We start from the raw sequence: 18,874 nt of genomic DNA on the forward strand, positions 1-18,874 counted from the left end.
ATTTACATTAGGTATATCTCCTGATGCTATCCCTCCCCCTCCCCCTACCCCAAAATAGGCCCCGGTGTGTGATGCTCCCCTTCCTGTGTCCAAGTGATTTCATTATTCAATTCCTACCTATGAGTGAGAACACGCGGTGTTTGGTTTTCTGTTCTTGTGATAGTTTGCTGTGAATGATGGTTACCTTTTTGAGCTATGCAGCAGCTGCTTAAGAGCTAATAGTGCTTGTGGTGAAGACATACTTACTTGAGGCCCTAACATTTCTTTATTTCACATTGCCTATTTCCTGTTGGATTAATTTGGTTTCCTCTGTACTTTTCCCAGATTGAAAAGAAGGTGTGGAAGCCTTTCAGGCTCTCTGTCAGATCACAGGACCTGGCGCTGACCCACCAGGGTACTGTTCCTCCTGCTGAGGTGGAGGCTGTCCCGGTGCCTTTGTCTTAAGCTGGGTGCTCAGTGACAGCAGCTTTGAAGTTAGGAGACCCAAGGGGCTGGACCTGGGGTCACGGGACTTGAGATCTAGAGGGCACTTTGCATGCGAATGAGCTGCACCATTCACTTTACACAGTGGGGAAGAAAAATCCTTTAATGTAACCACTATTGAGGATGAATTTGCTTATTAGGATTTGAATTTAAAAAATTGAAAAATGACAAATTCCAAGCTGATGCTGACAGTGAACCTCGCAATATGGGCTCACTCTGTGTCTCCTGTTCTCAGTGTCTCCTGCTCTCAGTGTCTCCTGTGTCTCCTACTACCATGTGCAGTACCCTGTCACAGTTAAACTTTGAGAGGAGGCTGGAATCTGGCATTTCATGAGTATGGTTTTGCTTACAGTAAGTCAGATCTGGGTGCAAATATCAGGTTGATTTCTTTTACCTTTTCATCTCTGACTTTTAGTTCTAGCATTTCAGGTTGACTGCCTCTTAGAATTTGCATCTCTGTGTGCCATTGTCCATCTCTATTTGCCTGTTGTTCACCATTTCCATTACAAGTTTTAGCATTTATTTATAATTAATTTAATTTCTAGTCTCGTAATTCCAATATCTCTATGCTATCTGAGTCTGGTTCAGATTCTTGCTTATCTCCTCAGACTGTGTTTTACATTGTAATATGCCTTGTAATTTTTTGTTGAACTCTGCATGGTGTATTGTGTATAAGAAGCTGAAATCAATAGGCCTTCATTGTGATGTTTTTGTTTATCTGGCTAGGAGTTAGACTGTGATTCTTATTTGCTGTGGCTGTAATGTCAGAAGACAAAATTTCCTCTGGTGTCCCTATTTTTATTTCCCTTGTTGTCTTTGTGTTTCCCTAGTGACTACATCTTATTCTGGTCTGAGGTTTGAAGTTCTTTTAGCTGTCATCCCCTGTTATTATAAAGGAGTCCACTAATGTGGTTAGGTGCAGAAGAAGGAGAAACATCCAATAGGTCTATGATCAGGTCTCAGCCTTTCAGAGGGCCCGGCTGCTGTGCTTTCACCTTCACACATGCCTCCAACTTTTCTCTTCCTCATTTAGGTGAGACAGGAGGACGAGAGGAGATGGAGTTGAATTTGTACGAGCATAATTCTTCCCCATGTTGGTTTAGCTCTGATAAAACAGTTTCTCTTGAGTGTAGGCCTTTGTTAGTGAAAATCGAATGCTCTGGGCATGTTTCAAAAAATGGTTATAGTTCCCTCATTTCTACCAGAAACATGACAGGATTTTCTGCAGTCTTAGCAGTGAGTACCTGGTGTGGCTCTAGGAGGTGAAATTCATGAATGTATTCTCTATGCACCCCCAAATTTGAGCAGCACTAACATTGTTAACTCTCAAGCTAGTGCCTCCTGAGCTTCCAACAATTCATTCATTACAATTTAAGTTGTTCTATCCCTACACCTACTGCAGCTGTGGGCTTCTTCTTCTGTTCAGCTGAGATTCTCTGTATTCACATGTCTGTCTAGTTTTTGGCACAACTGTTTACCCCATAAACTTGATTATCTGAAGAACTTATGAGGATATTCAGTTCAATTTTTTTCTTGTTCTAGAGACAGGAGTGTCCTTCAAGCTTCTTTTATCTTGGACTGGAAATTAGAAGTTCATCATATTTAATATTTTTAAGGATAATTTTACTCATCTATAAGTGAGGCTAGTATTTATTGTGTCTCACAGGATTTAAAATGATTGCATGAAAAAATAATGAAAAGAAGTTAGCACAATGCTGGATGAACCAAATATTAACCGAATGTCATCGTTTACTAAATAAATGCTATGAATGTTGCTATTGCTGTTATTGTTGATGATGGTAACTTTAACTAGACAGGAGGAGGCAGATGCGTGAGTCTGTAAAACACATCTTCAGGCTGAGCGTGGTGGTTCACGACTGTAATCCCAGCAATTTGGGAGGCTGAGGCAGGTGGATTACCTAAGGTTAGGAGTTTGAGACCAGCCTGGCCAACATGGTGAAACTCTGTCTCTATTAATAATAGAAAAATTAGCCGGGTGTGGTAGCTGGCACCTGTAATCCCAGCTACTCAGGAGGCTGAGGTAGGAGAATCACTTGAACTAAAATCCCTACATTTTGCTGGAACTCTCAAATTTGCACCTTCACTTAAAGTGTGGGCTACAAAACAAGTGTTGACAGAGCAAGGAGATGGCAGTTTCTGTACAATAATTGTTGTGGCTCTGACTTCTGTGGTTTCTTGATTTTCTGAACTTAAAAGGTGACTTCATTCCTCCCTCATTAATTTGAATTTCTGTAAGTTTCCCTATGAATTTCATTCCTCAGATATAAAGCTTATGAATGGGAGGTGGAGGTTGCAGTGAGCCGAGATCGCGCCATTGCACTCCAGCCTGGGTAACAGAATGAAACTCCTTCTCAGAAAAAAAGAAAGAAAAACTTAACTAGCATCCAACCTGGAACAAGAGGAGAGGCAAATAGAGAAATTCATAAGCTTTATATCATGGCGAAATCCCGTCTCTACTAAAAATACAAAAATTAGCCAGGCATCGTGGTGCACACCTACAGTTAGGCTGAGGCAGGAGAATCGCTTGAACCTGGGAGCTGGAGGGTGCAGTGACCCGAGATCGTGCCATTTAATTGCACCCCAGCCTGCACGAAAAGAGTGAAAGTTTGAAAAAAAAAATGGAGAAAATGTGAAATGGAAAGAAAACCTCAGAATCTCAAAGTCACTGAGCCAAAGGGAAAAATCAGGCAAAGGGAAATGGGTCAGACAAACCTCCCGCCCCTTTTGTTCCTGAGCAGATAGTTACATATTTCCCTCACATTTTCCTCAGAAGAAAATTCCCCGTGGTCTCCAAGATCTTTACCCTATGGCAGGTCTGTTGAAATTCACCCTGAAAATGTCAATGAAGCGTTACCTTCACAGGCAAAGGACATAACTGAAGGTCATCCCTCCACTCACCTGAAACAAATGTATATCTGGCTGCTCCCTACTCTCTATAATTATTTTATTCACTCATCATTTTATTCACTCATTTAACTTATATAAAAAGGCAGATTCATGAAATGACTGCATGATCGACTATTCTGCTACCTGCTCCTTTCACTTGAACAATGTGGATTCTGAGAAACTAATCAAAAGACTCAACGGGATGCAACTCTTGCTTCTTATATCTACTCTCCTTTTTTTCTCTTTCCTTTTTGCCCTACTGCCTGCTGTTTTCTCTTTAGATACTGAAGCCCCAAAAACCCTCTCTGGAAAAAGCATGGACCACACGTCAACAGGTATTACCTGTGGTTATGTGTCCCTTTTTCCTGGATGCATCCTTAATCTTAGCAAAAGAAACTTCTCAGAAATATTTGGGTGGCGGGTGTTCCTCTTTCAAATTTTGAGCCTCCCTCCCTCTCTCTCTCTCTCTCTCTCTCTGTACAGGGTAGCTTCTTCCTTCTGTCTTCTCCCTTCTGTCTTGCCTATTTAAACTCTCTGATCCTTAAATCTACCCCACGTCTGTACGTGTCACTTTATCTAATTCATATGAGACAATAGCTCTGATGTTCCTCCACTCATTGGAGCTGTATCATTTTGGTGCATTGGCTGGGAAAGGGAATTTATTTATCAGGCTGGCAAGCATGGAGTGAATCTCAACTTCAAATCTGTCCTTTAATTTCAAGGCTCTCTTCCAGCTATCCTGTCACCAAACTTTCTTTCTCTTATTATCCGCAGTCTCTTAACCCCTCTCTGTGTTTCTAATGTTCAAGAATATTTACAGTTCAGGGAAACAGGTATGTTGGAAAAGATCATGAATCACAGCAGTCAGAAACTCAGTAAACGTCTCTCTCTATGATTTCTCTGGTGAACACATGATATTTCTTTTTTTTTTTTTTGAGACGGAGTGTGGCTCTGTGGCCCAGGCTGGAGTGCAGTGACCGGATCTCAGCTCACTGCAAGCTCCGCCTCCCGGGTTCACGCTATTCTCCTGCCTCAGCCTCCGGAGTAACTGGGACTACAGGCGCCCGCCACCTCGCCCGGCTAGTTTTTTGTATTTTTTAGTAGATACGGGGTTTCACCGTGTTCACCAGGATGGTCTCGATCTCCTGACCTCGTGATCCGCCCGTCTCGGCCACCCAAAGTGCTGGGATTACAGGCTTGAGCCACCGCGCCCGGCCAAACACATGATATTTCTAAGGCACCTGGTGAAAAAAAAAATCCTCTACATGAGGCACACTGTTCCTCTTTTTTCACAGTGAGACTGCAGCCTCCTTTCACACTGTTAGAAATCCGGCTCTAGGCATCTTCTGGGAAGGGGACTTTTCTGCCTTCAGCAGTTAGCAGTAAAATGTCTTCTGTAGCCAAATGTTAGTCTTGATATTGCCCCATTGGCAGGAAAATGGCCATTCAGTTCCTGCATTCCTTTAAGACACCTATTCTGTGTCCTATTCAAACAGTGCTTAATTAGTGGGGATTCTAAGTCCAGAAGTTAACCAGAACCCTTTTTCTATGGGTAAATGCTTTAGCATAGGCCATCATAGCAGGATATAGAGTTCAATCTCGCATACCCCCTCACTTAAAGGGGCCTTGCCCAATTACGTGCTTTTTCTTGAAACTCTTTTTTTTTTTTTTTTTTTTTGGAGGGCACACAGGTCCACGCAAGTCTAGGAGGTCAAAGGGAAATAAAAGGCTAAAGCCTAAAAGTTTAGTTCCTCTAAGGCCATGACTTGGAGGGTCACATCTGCTATCATGGTTGGTACATTTAAGAGGGTGCCAGGATTCAGGAGCCAAAGAGAGAAAATAGTTGGGGAATGCCTTCTACTGTTTTCTTCTCCGTCCTGGATCACATACTGAGAGGAAGGAGACTGAAAGGACGCCTTTATTCCCACTTCTCTTTCTAGATGGGTAACAGATCATCTTCAACATGCAACCCCCTGGGGTGTATTTTGAAGCCCTGGGACTCCTTCAACCTTGAACCTTTGAAGAAAAAATGGCTTATTTCCTATTGCACAAGAGTATGGCCTTTTTACTAGACCTTTGCAAGTGTTGCAAAATCAACCCAGCTCTTTCAGCAATCATTATCAGGCAGGCCCAAAGAGAATAATTCCCCAAAAGTAGAAAAGCAAGTTCCAGGAGAACCATCTGAGGATTCTCTTATTTGGGGCCCCTTCAAGTTCCCTTCTCATTGCAGGACTTTAGACAAGTAAAGGCAGACTTAGGCTGATTTTCTGACCACTTCCTAGCTATATACCAGCTTGGCAAAATTTAATTCAGGTATTTGCCCTCTCATGGAGGAAAGTTATGCTGCTCCTAAGGCAAACCCTAACTGCAACTAAAATAGGCAGCCCTGCAAGCAAAAGAGATTTCTGGAAATAAGTAATATGTCTTCTATAGTATGCCAAAATGGAAAAGAAAAAAATAGGGAAGGCAAAAAAAAAAAAAAATAGAGGAAACACCATTCCCAATAGCAAGAGAGGAAATACCTCGTAACAACCCTAATTGGAACTACTTTCTATGGTATTTTTTCTTCTTTTGTGGTTTATAATGGCTTCTCTTTTATAATGTTCTTCTAACTTGAGAAAAGCGAATTTTCCAAACGTTAAAATGCTTGCCTTAGAGTTGAGCTGGGGAAAGGGAAACCTGAAGCCTGATAAGCTTGCAAAAGGGTAAAAATTTCTCATCAGTGGGGCTTTTGGCTTCTCTCTCCCTGCGCAAGCCAGTAAAGGGGATAATAAGGATCATGGTTTATATTCTTCGTGAATTTATAATTAATGAAAAAGGATTCTTGAGGTTGGTCTTAAGCTGTAGACAATTTGGTGTGCTTTGCCTGCCTTTCTGTATGGTTCTGTCAAAGAAAGGGTACCTTGGGTTAGGAGGCAGACCCAGGACCCCACAAACCTGCTGTTCAAGCCAGCCCAACATAACAGTCAGTAACAAACTTGGCTACAGGCCTCCATGTTGTTTCATGTCCTTGTAAACATGACCTGTAACTACATGGCAATAGTACATTTTACTCTCCGCAATTTTACAATGGTTGCTGTCTTCTTGTGCTAAGTCAGTTCCGGACTCAGGGCCAAAAAATCCTATAAGCCAGTTTGTCAGTCTGAGTGGTGCCAGCTGATTCATCAAGGGCCGATTTTACAAAATATCTTAGCACTGATCTAGAAAGCAGTTTAGGGAGGGTCAAAATCTCATAGTCTCTAGGTGCCTGACTCCTAAGCCATGGTTTCAAATCTTCTGGCTAGTTCCTTGGTCTGGTCCCCAGGCAAGAGGGAACTACATCTTAAGAAGGAGCTGTTACCATCTTTGTTTTAAACTATAAACTGTAAACCAGGGTCCTTCCAAAGTTGGTGAAGCCTATGCCCAGGCATGGGGAAGGACAGCTTGGGCACTGGAAATAAAAATGGAGTTGTTTGGGTCAGATCTCTTTCACTGTCTCAGTTACAGTTTTGCAATGATAGTTTCAAAAGCTGCTTATCCCCCCTTTGAAAATACCTTGCACACTCAGGATTAAATCAAAACCTAATTAAGGCTCAGTGGTTTCACCTGTAAGTGAAATTGTAAAATTGAAAAGTCGAAAATCTTAACTGCTTGGCATGGCTAAAGTCGAGTAAAAAGGGATTTAAAAGTATTTTCTTAGAGTACTCAGCTTAATTAAAAATGGATATTCAAGTTATAGGTATATTTAAAACTTTTCCTGGAAAAAGCCTATTTTCCTCTCAGTCAGCTGAATCATTTTTCTCCAATTTTTGTCTTATCACTGCTAACGCATGCATGAGAGGCCCAAAGATAACTTCCAGTAGCATGGGACTCCTTAGGAAAAACAGGAGGCGCCACAGATCCTGTTTTGGGAAAATAAAAAGCCCTCTGTTTGTCCCATGAAACCCCTAAATTAAAAGTAGATAGTTTCCTCTCAAAATCAAAGTCTCTGTTCTGTTATGTAGTGTGTTATATACTGCTTATGTTTTGGGGGTTTCACGTTACTTCACATTATGAGAGAGATTTGCTGTTTAATAACCTGGTAGAAAATACTCTGTAAGGAAGGCTAATAGTAGTAGCAAATCAGAGAAGCATGCTCTTGGCCACCTGAAAGATATGAAAACATCCCCACCCTCCCCTAAAAAATAAGACTCCGATGGATGATGGGCTAATTGCCTTCAGCTGTGTCTGCTTGTTAGGCCCTAAAAATTGCATGGTACCTGACCCTGCTCCTCCAAGGGTTCCACCCTAAAGCTGGTAATCCCATTAAAAAACTGGCAAATGAAAAATCTTAACAAGTGCTGAATCTTCTGTCTGTGCTGCTATATATGTATTGTGTGTAATGTCTATAAAAAGAGCTCTAATTGATTGGCTTAATGAAAAATAATCACTTAAATCAAATAGGTTTTTAGTTCACATGGCTGTAAGAAATAAAAATCCTCTTAAGAAGTATTGGTAGAATGCAAGTGTCGTCAAAATGCAAATAGGTAGTCAGAATTGTATAACTTAGATACCAGGGTTGCTAAATGTTCCCAGGTTGTATATTGCCTGCTTTACAAATGAGTAAGGCCTGGGACACATGGAGCCAGATCCTGAAAAGTCAAACTTTGTCTGCATTTCTGTCTGGGTCCTAGAATCCACACCTGGTATATAATTAAAATTGCTTACTAACTAGGGTTTCCAGTGATTTTTTTTTTTTTTTTTTTGAGACAGAGGCTTGCTTTGTCACCCAAACTGGAGTGCAGTGGCACCATCTCTGCTTTCTGCAAACTCCACCTCCTGGGTTCACATCATTCTCCTGACTCAGCCTCCTGAGTAGCTGGGACTACAGGCACCCACCACCATGCCCAGCTTATTTTTTGTAATTTTAGTAGAGACAGGTTTTCACCGTGTTAGCCAGGATAGTTTTGATCTCCTGACCTCATGATTCACTCACCTCGGTCTCCCAAAGTGCTGGGATTACAGACATGAGCCACCACTCCTGGCCTCAGTCATGTTTTTAACTGTTACTATTCGGAAATATTGTTATTCGCATATAGTTGTCTTGCTTTGTTCCTCAAATATCAAGCAAGACAAGCGTTAAATAAGTGGACTGCACTCAGAAAGTTAAAACAAGCTTTTTAACTTTTGCTTGGAATATTGCTGATCTTTGTTTTGTTTTGTAGCATCAAGGAAACTTATTTTTAACTATTTATGGCCTTTAATGATTGAGTAACATACACTACTATGAACCAAATTTGGAGCAAGTTTATTTTTCTCTGCCTGCTTTCTCTAGAATTTGGAGACTATCTGTGAGTACTCTTAACTTATGGTAATACAGTTGCTTGCATCAGTGCAATAATAATCCATTTTTCTTTGTCAACATGACACAATTGGAAAAACTGGTTATTTTACACATGATTTGACTGAAAGGGTGAGCTTAAAGGGAATCAAGCTTGACATGCAGAACCACTAAAGCCACTTGGGGAGAACTGGCCTCATACCTTGTCTACACAGTCTGGAACAGGTTTCCTATCCTGTGTCAGTCAAGAATGTCACTTTGTAACAGGTCTGGGACCACTTGTTTATCTTGGGACCTCAAGAGAGAGACTCACACAACTCACAGGTATTGGAGGATACAAACCCATGGCTGGGCTCAGCTTTAAAGTTCTTATCTGAAATTCCTTGTGGAACAGAGTTTCATCAAAGTCAATCCAAAAGGCCTATGTAGAAATAACCATTCTTGCTGCACATTATACAAACAATCAGGCCAAGTATAAGACTAAAATGTATTCTACCCACAGCACACGTGGTCTCATCATAATTTGTTTTTACCAAAAATGAGGACTGGAGAGAGGAATTGTGTTCCAAATGTCATCATACATTTGTCATTAAGTCCCAGTCTCTTTCATTGTTTTTAAGTTTTTTGCCTACATTTTAGATTAACTCTGCTTATTCCTGTGAATCAAGCTGTATCTCCTGCAGCTTGGAAGAAACAAAAAGGGATGGCTAATGTAAAAATATGAATCAATATTCCAGTTCCGGGCAATGATCCTGCAAATTCTGCCAGGTAATAAAATTAAGTAGGGTGCCCATAACCTGGAGGTTTCTTTGTTTGGGAAAACAAAACCAAGAAGGTTCATAGACCCCCCACGGGAAATTCTATGTCTTGGGAAGTAAAATTTTAGATGGAAATTATCTACTCCACCACACTTATGGGAATTGCTATACTCACTCTACTATTTGCAATAGGGTTGCAGGTATTTAAAGATCAAATCAAAATTATTGAGAAGCTCAGGGAAAATGCAGGCTTCAGCCCCAGGTGGCTACAATCCCTCTCTTAATGAATTCCAGTCTTCTTTGTGGAATTGGTTAACTCCTTTATTTAGCCCTCTCTCACTTATATGACTTGTATTAATATTTTGACCCTATATACTCAACACTATAACTTGAATTGTGTTTTCTCAACTACAAGCAATCAAACTCCAAATGGTGCCACAAACTGAAACACGCATAGACACGCTGTTCTTCTGAGAATCCTAAGATCGACCACAGGAGGAGCCTTCACTGCTCTTCCCCATTCAATGCCCCTTTTCAGCAGGGAGTCGTCAGAGTCATCATCCAAAACCTCCTAACAGCAATTAGGGTGAGATCTCCACAGTGGGCAGTGTTGTAAGAGTTATTAAGAAAAAATTTTAGGCAGATAGAGAGGAAAAGGGGTCCTTGGAGATTTTTTGTCTCCTTTAGAGCAGCTCCAGAAATGTTTCTTTTCTAGCAGGAAAGCGGTGGCTCTTAGAACCAGGCTGAGAACCTTTGCTATGCAAACGCCAGCCATTAGATACTGGGTCCACCAACATGGGGATTCCCACCATTGTCCTCTTGGCCTTGACTCAAATGTGCCTGGCAGGATGATCATCCCCACATATCGCCACGTGTGTAGAACATCATGGCACCCTGAATTTGCATATTGAAAGGCTAGGGTGGGAGAGCCAGTTTTTTTGTGGGCTATGTGAATGACATGCCTGGTCAAACTAATCTCTTGAGCCTTATGGAAATCAGATACCATTTCCTCCAGCTTCCTCATGTAACTGACTGGTATCTGCTGCATGTGGGGTCTCCTCTATCAACATTGGAGCTCCCTCCACCCCGAACTGTCTGTGTGCAGGGGAGTTTCTTCCTTACTTCTTCTCCCTTCTTTCTTGCCTCTTAAACTCTTCACTCCTTAAAACCACACACACACAAAATAAATGATTGGGATATGACTCAGTAATTTTCTTTGATTTATAATATGTTAATTAGTTCAATTTAGCCATTCCAGAATGTATGCATATTCGAAAACATTGCATTGCACATAAGAAATATATATAATTTTTGGCTGTCAATTAAAAAAATAAATATAATTTAAAAAATCATGGTATTTTGCTTATTGATGTTAACAATACAATAGGTATAATTTATAAAAGATCAATCTGTAATGAATAGTTTGCAGAAATTCTTATTTTAATTTTCGTAGCTTTGAGTAGGTAATTATGTTGGAGATAGTGAATCTGAGGCTTAGAGGGCTAAAGTCATTCACCAAATAATAAATAAACCTGAGCCTTGTCTCCTGGCCTGTCACCCTCTGAAGGTAAAGGCCTCAACAGCTATGCAGTGTCCACTTCCCATGGGTTGCAGCTCTAGTCTGCTGCAGCAGCATAACACAGTTGTACACACAGACATGCATTTAGTATCTCCTTCTTTCTCTCATCCCATCAGGGAAACATATCAATAGAGTTAGATTTCTGCTTCACTGTTACCTCAGGACCCAACACCTTCTGAAGATGCATGAGGCATTCAGTTTACAACTTACCTGAGTTTTATTTGCAGCCACCAAGTCTGAAGACCCGAAAGCTATTTTTGATATGATTAATAAGGGTTGAATATCCCTACCCTTTTCTAGGGTCTGGTGGTTGTCAGACACTAGCATGAGACTGTCTAAGTGGGCGAGGCTTACCTGGTATCTCAGGGACCAGAGGAAGCAGCTTGCTGCCTTTAGTCAAACCGGTTCCTGGAAACCCAGGGCCAGGTTTAGCTCTTGGACACTGCACAAGCAAGAGCACAGCAGGTGAGGATGGTGCTGACTGTTCAGAGCTTATAAATCTGGGAGGATGGGTGGGGTGATGTGTCAGGCTGGGGTAAGGCTTACAGTAGGTGGATACCAGGGCAGGAATTTGCACCTGCTGCTGTGTCCTGCCTCCACTGGATCCTGATGTACTTGCCAAGGTACAAATCTAGTCCTGGCTTTGCTCTCTGCAGATACCACAAAGTTGAGGGTCCCTGCTCCACTTTTGACAAAAGCTACTCAGAATGTAAATGAACAGGTCCAACATGAGTGAATACAAACCAATAATTCATTATTAATTATCCCATTGAGTCCGTATTTATACTGAAGGGCTTCCCAGACCAGTTTGCAGGACGGGAACGTGCACAATTATTTCATCCTGTTCCCTTTATGCAGTAGAAAACATATTCTTCTGCCTCTTCACTGAATCCATAGTTAAAATTGGTGTAGAAGAAAGTTCATTTTAGGAAACTACAAGGCCTATAATAAAACCATGAAGCCTCCATGTCCCCCCGCTCCGTGTGTGTGTGTGTGCGTGTGTGTGTGTGTGTGTGTGTATTTCAGGGAAAGAATGTCAGGCTTAGTGGATGCAGTGGGACACACTGTGGTTGTCAGTGAGTGTGGGCAGGGGAGAACAGTCTCCAGAGCTTCTGACCTTGCACCGCTCACCTGGTTCTTAACAACATTTCCATCTGTTGAGCTGATCTAACTGTTGATTTTACTCTTCTCATTATACATAGTAACACTCAGTATGCTAGAGTGAAGTACATATTGTACAGAGTTCATTGTTAAAATTCCATATATTTGCATGGTCTGTCCTTGTTTTCAAGACTCCCAGGCACCATTCCCAAACTACAATTTCGGTTATACTTTTCAGACAGTCATTGCTTTTAAATCTCTTTCTAAACTTTTGTTCCTGATGTTGGAGAAGTAGAACACAGACCTTTAGAGCATGACTTTGAAGCCATATGGCTGGGTTCTCTATTGTCTGGCAAGCTGGTTGTAAGGATCATGTGATGTAAATTATGTGAAGCATCAGAACAGTGCCCAGGACAAAGGATGCAGGGCATGTGGTGGTTCATCTCATGATTACGCTTGGCTGCTTAGCTGATATCTTGTGGAAAACCTAAATGAGGTCTCTTTGTGAAAACTCCTGGTGGAGGAGGAGGATTAAAATGCTCCCTTTATAGTTGCCAGTGCGTATGCATGATTTAGACTGTTCTCACTGTGAAACATGACCACTCCTGCTACAGGCCTTCTTGAAGGGGTGAACATATCAAAACAGGAAAAATGTGAGTGTAAGAAGAGGTTCTGCTGATTACATTGACAGTCAAGGTAGGAAGTGGGACTTTTCCAGCTAAAAGGACAGTCCCCGTCCAATTGGATCATTTGGTCACCCTGTCAAGACAGACCTGAGCCAATAACAATTTTGATAATTGGCCCAGAGGCTGCTGTAGGCAGAACTGGGATGTTTTCTTGGATAGAGTCCCCTTGACTTGAACAGAGGCTTTAATTGTCACAAAACCATGTCTGCATGCCCCATTGTTTTGTGCTGTCTCTGGTCTTCTTTTGGAGGCAGGAACTGCATGGACCCAAGGGCCGAGCAACCTTGGGTCAATTATTTTAGTTGGGAAAATTGACACACTTCTATAACTGCCAGGTGTTGGTGAATATCTTGTTGTGGGAATGAACGTGGACCAGAAAGATGACATGGTGAAAGAGGAGGATTTCATTGAGAGCACTCAGAACCAGTGGATTAAAATCCAAAAACTGGGCCCAGAACAAAGACAGCCCTTGACTTTTATACACACTTCAAACAGGGTGTGGACTAGCTAGAAACAAGCTTACAATGGTGCAAAGCATAGTGGCGCAAAAGCAAGAATATGGAGGTAAAAACATAGGCTCTTAATCAAATTGTGATAGATTCATAAGCCAGGATTACATGCAACTCTTTCTATGCAGTCCAGATGACTGTTATCTAGGCTTGCTCTAGTGCCTTGCATGGGCTTATCTCATAATGTTCGCTATGGGGCCTAGATGGCTATAGCCTAGGCCTGTTCAGGCATGTCTTATAACCTTCAATGTGCTGCTTAGATAAAACACAATACTTGAAGTTACTAGTTACAGAATACAGGAATTTATAAACTCATAACTTTAACCATATCATAGGGGAAAAGAAAATTTGTTTTCTTTTTCCTATGTTGAAGGAGTGCTGGGAGAGTCTCTAGAGTGTATTCCTTTGAGCCCTGGCTTCTTTGATGATGTTAAGGAGACTTTGCCTGGGTCCTGGCTTTGCCTGCTATTGCCTTTGGCATGAGTCAGCCTAATACAGAAGACTTGCTTTTCTTTGCTGTTTTTTTTTTTTTTTTAATTTTATTTTTCTTTACTCCTTTAATTTCCTGCCTCAATTCGGGCAAGTGGAAACTTCTGTAACTTATGCCTCTATGGAATCAATCAAATTATTTGGGATGTTTCATACAATATGTAACCTTTTGTGTTATAGCACTTTAATTCTTTTATGACTGAAAAACATTTCTTTGTATGCATGTGCCATATTTTGTTTATTCATTCATCCATTGGCAGGAATGTGGGCTGTATACAGCTTGTGGTCATTGTGAGTAATGCTGCTGTGAACGGTTCATTTGTGCTTAAGTATTTGAGAACTCTTTTTCAATTCATTTGGGTGTATACCTAGGAAAAGCATTGTTGAGTCTTATGTTAATCTTTTGGTTACACAAAGGCATGAAGAAATGTGCCATGTTTACCATTTTTAAGTGTACAGTGTAATTCCCATTTTCTTTCTCTTTCCAGTTTCTAGGAACCACAGTTTTAATTTCTCATTCTATGAATTTGTCTACTTTAGATACCTTATAGAAATAGAATGATACCGAGACGGGCGGATCACGAGGTCAGGAGATTGAGACCATCCTGGCGAACATGGTGAAACCCCGTCTCTACTAAAAAAATACAAAAAACTAGCCGGGCAAGGTGGCAGGCGCCTGTAATCCCAGCTACTCGGGAGGCTGAGGCAGGAGAATGGCGTAAACCCGGGAGGCGGAGCTTGCAGTGAGCTGAGATCCGGCCACTGCACTCCAGCCTGGGCGACAGAGTGAGACTCTGTCTCAAAAAAAAAAAAAAGAAATAGAATGATACCATATTTGTGGTTTTAGGACTGACCTATTTCCCTTAGAGTAACATCCTCATGGCTCATCCGCATAAGTATGTGATAGGATTATTTTTTTAAAAACCTGAAAACTAGTCTATTTTATGTGTATAACATATGTTGCTTGTCCATTCATTCCTTGATAGACATTTGGGTTGTTTCCACCATTTGGTTATTGTGAATAATCTTGCTTTGAATATGGTTGGAAAATATCTCTTTAAGAACATGTTTTTTATTATTTTGAGATGCTGCTTTCCAATTCTAATCAGAACTGGGATTGCTGAATCATATACTAGTTTTATTTGCAATTTTTTGAGGAGTCATTTTTCTGTTTTGGGTTTTGTTTTTATGGTTTCCATCCCTACTGAGTGTGAGGTGATATCTCATTGTTTTGCTTGAAATTGAGTATATTTTATTATGCTTGTTGGCTATTGGTATTCATTTTGAAGAAATGTCTATTCAAGTCCCTTGTCTGTTTTGTAATTGGGTGTTTTATTTGTAGGTTTCCTTTATGTATTTTGGATAGTAACTCCTTATGACGTATGTAATTTACAAGTATTTTCTCCCATGCTTTTTCACTCAGTTGAATATAACTTTTGATAGACAAATGATTTTAAGCTTGATGTTGTTCCATTTGCTTATTTTTTTCATTGACTGTGCTTTTAGTGTCATATCCACGAAATCCTTGCCAAGTTCAGTATCATGAGTTTTCCCCCTTATGTTTGTTTCTAGGTTTTTTACAGTTTTAGGTCTTTCATGTAGGTCTTTATTACTTTAGTTTTTCTGAGGTATAATTGACTAATTAAAATTGCATATATTTTAGATGTATAAAAGTTGATGTCTTGATAGAATATATACTGAAATAATCAACACTATCAAGATAATGAATATATCCATTGCAGCAGACAATTACCATTTTCTTTTTTCTCTCTTTGTTATGTGGTGAGAATGACCTTTCACAAATTTTGAGTATATGATACAGTATTATTAACTAAAATTACACACTATTCATTGGATTTCCAGAAGTTATTCAGGTTGCATAACTGAAATTTTGTAACCTTTGTCCAAGATCTTCCCATTTTCCTTTACTTCCACCCCTGGCAAACATCATTCTGTTCTCTGCTTCTATGATTTTCACTATTTTAGACTCTACATATAAAGAGTTCATGCAGTGTATTAGTCTGTTCTTGCATTGCTAATAAAGACATACCTGAGGCTGCATAATTTATAAAGAAAAGATGTTTAGTGGCTTCACAGTTTCATATAGCTGGGAGGCCTCACAATCATGGTGGAAGGCAAACAAGAAGCAAAGGCACATCTTACATGGCTGCAGGCAAGAGAGCTTTTGCAGGGCAACTCCCATTTAAAAAACCATCAGATCTCCTGAGACTTCTTCATTCCCAGGAGAAGAGTATGGGGGAAACTGTCCACATGATTTAATTATCTCCACTTGGCCCTGCCCTTGACATGTGAGGATTGTTACAATTCGAAGTGATATTTGGTGGAGAGACAGCCAAACAATATTATTCTGTCCTGGCCCCTCCCAAATCTCATGTCCTCACATATCAAGATCAACCTTGCCTTCCCAACTGTCTTCCAGTTTTAACTCACTTCAACATTAATTCAAAAGTCAACAGTCCACAGTCTTATCTGAGACAAGCCAAGTCCCTTCCACCTATGAGCCTGTAAAATCAAAAGCAAGTTAATTACTTCTAAGGTTCAATACGGATACAGGGATTGGGTAAATACACTTATTCCAACTGGGAGAAATTGACCAAAATGAAGGGGCTACAGGTTCTATGCAAGTTCAAAATTCAGCAGGATAGTCAAGCCTTACAGCTCCAAAAGGAACCCCTTTGACTCCATGTCTCATTTCCAGGTCACATTGATATAAGGTGTGGATTTCCTTGACTTTGAGCAGAGCAGCTCTGAAATTTTACAAAATTTTCTGTTCTGCTTCTCTTCTAAAAATAAGTAATTCCAAACCATATCTTTGTGAATACATAAAACCCTGTTACTATATTTGTCAATGTGTTTATTGTTACCACAGAATCTTATATTTTTATACAGCTTCATGTTGGTTTCTAGCATCCAGTTTTTCAATTTGAAGGATTCCTTCTATTATTTATTTCAGAGCAGGTCTAGTGGTAACAAACTCAGCTTTTTTAATTTTCAAAAAGCTTTGATTTCTCCTTCATGTTTGAAGGTCATTTTTGCTAGGCATAGTATTGTTGGTGACAATTTGTCTCTTTCAGGACTTGGAACATATGACCTCACCTCCTTCTGGCCTGGAATCTTTCTGCTGAGAAATTGGATGATAATCTTAAGGAAGCCCTTCATATGCAGCAAATTGTTTTGTCTTGCTACTTCTGAGATTATAGTTTTTTCAGTTAGCTAGGAACAGTAAGTTCAAGAGATCTATTGTACAATATGGATCATAGGTAATAACAATAGATTGTATTTTTGAAAACACTGACAGTAAATTTTAGGGGTTCTCACCACACACATACAAAATAATAATTATATGCACACATGGTAATGCACATATTAAAAATCTCAATTTAGCAATTCCACAATGTATGCATTTTTAAAACATAATGTTGTACATAATAAATATATACCTTTTGTCAATTAAAAATAAATTAATTTTAAAAATAAAATAAAAACAAAAGTTACAATTTGAAAAGATTCTCCCATTGTGAATGATGTTAGAAAATTCAGTTATACTGTGTCATGGTGTGGTTCTCTTTGGATTTATGCTTGCTGAATATTCTATTCCAGTTTGTTCAGTGTTTCTACCATGAAGAGATACTGAATTTCTCAAATGTCTCTTGTAAATTAGTCAATATGATTATGTAGTTTTTCTCATCTGTTATTCTATTGATGTGGAATATTACAATGTTTGATTTTCATTTATTGAACCTCTGTCAAATCCTGTAATAAATCTCAGTTGATCGTGGTATATAATTCTTTTTATGATTCTGCTAGATTGTTTTCTAGTATTTGTAGAGGATTTTTCAACCTAAATTCATAAGGGATGTTAGTCTGTAGTTTTGTTTTCTCATAATGTCTTTGTGTCTTCATCTCTGGAAAACAATGACTGAAGAAATATTTGTGTTGCTAGCAGAAAGGAATTTGAAACCTTCAAGTATTCTGTGGTATCCTGTGTGTACATAGTTCTTCTTCGAAGAGAACTTAGAGACATTTACTTGGGTGACTTGATATGAAGAGGAAGAGATTGCCTAGAGCAGGGGGCAGCACACTATGGACTGAGAACCAAATCAAGCCAGGCACCTGTTTTTGCAAATAAAACTTTATTGGAACACAGCAATCTCCATTCATTTACATATTGTCTGTGGCTGATTTCATGCTACAATTGCAGACTCCTAATTGTTATGGTTTGCAAAACCTAAACTATTCACCAACTAACATTATATAAAATATGTTTGCTGACCCTTGACTTTTTGAGGACAGTTGGACATGGGTCTAAGGTGACATTGATACCCAAAGAGCCAAAGCATCATCATTGACCCTTGTTAAAGTAGGAGCTTATAGGGTTATGTAATAATTATTGTCCTGGGTGAATTCCAGCTAAATTCTGCAGACCAACCCAGCAGTTCTCTTCCCAGTCCCTGACTGGATAATTTGATTAATACACTTGACCATTGGGATAGCTCCTGCATTGGGCCCTTGGCCTGTCAAGTAAGAAGGACATGTGCAACCAGCTGAACCTGCCAACCAAATCACTTACATAGCAAATTGATAACAATATTGCATGCTCGTATGGGGCTGGAGTTGTGTTGAAGAGATGAGTGTCATTTTAAAGTCTTTAAGGTTGTGGTGGGACACGGAGTGGTGGAGTTTTTAATCATATTTCCTCTTAACTCTTCAGTGCAGCCTCTTTAGTAGCAAGCTGGATCCTGAAGGAGAACTGGAGTTCACCTCAAGCAACTAAGTTGCTGCTCTGATGGCAGCTTCAGCTCCAGACACAGAGTTGTTGTTAGAATCCATTCCAACAGCCAACTGGGCACATGTTGCACAGCTCTGAATTGTTAAATATACTCTTCTCCTCTGGTCAGAACAGAAGTCTTGTAGGAATTCATGTGGCAAGGACAATAGTTACTACTAGTCTTGCCCTACAATTATAATTACTCCACTTCACTCTGCTATAGAAGAGAACAAAGCCATCTGGTGCATCTGTAGAACACTCTGCTGATCCAAGT

At 40.1% G+C, this 18,874-nt stretch overlaps 1 protein-coding gene across 1 annotated transcript in view; it reads right to left on the reverse strand.

The window, feature by feature from the left end:
• Positions 1-11,511, reverse strand: part of LOC117062250 (sulfotransferase 1C3-like) — a 41,191-nt gene extending 29,680 nt beyond the window's left edge. Inside the window, exon 1 of the mRNA XM_033175549.1 lies at positions 11,381-11,511. The gene's annotated coding sequence lies outside the window, so the exon portion shown is untranslated. The remainder of the gene's footprint in view (positions 1-11,380) is intronic.
• Positions 11,512-18,874: the final 7,363 nt, after the last annotated feature.

Source organism: Trachypithecus francoisi, unplaced genomic scaffold (genome assembly GCF_009764315.1).
Source record: "Trachypithecus francoisi isolate TF-2019V2 unplaced genomic scaffold, Tfra_2.0 Lachesis_group17, whole genome shotgun sequence".
Lineage (NCBI taxonomy): Eukaryota > Metazoa > Chordata > Mammalia > Primates > Cercopithecidae > Trachypithecus > Trachypithecus francoisi.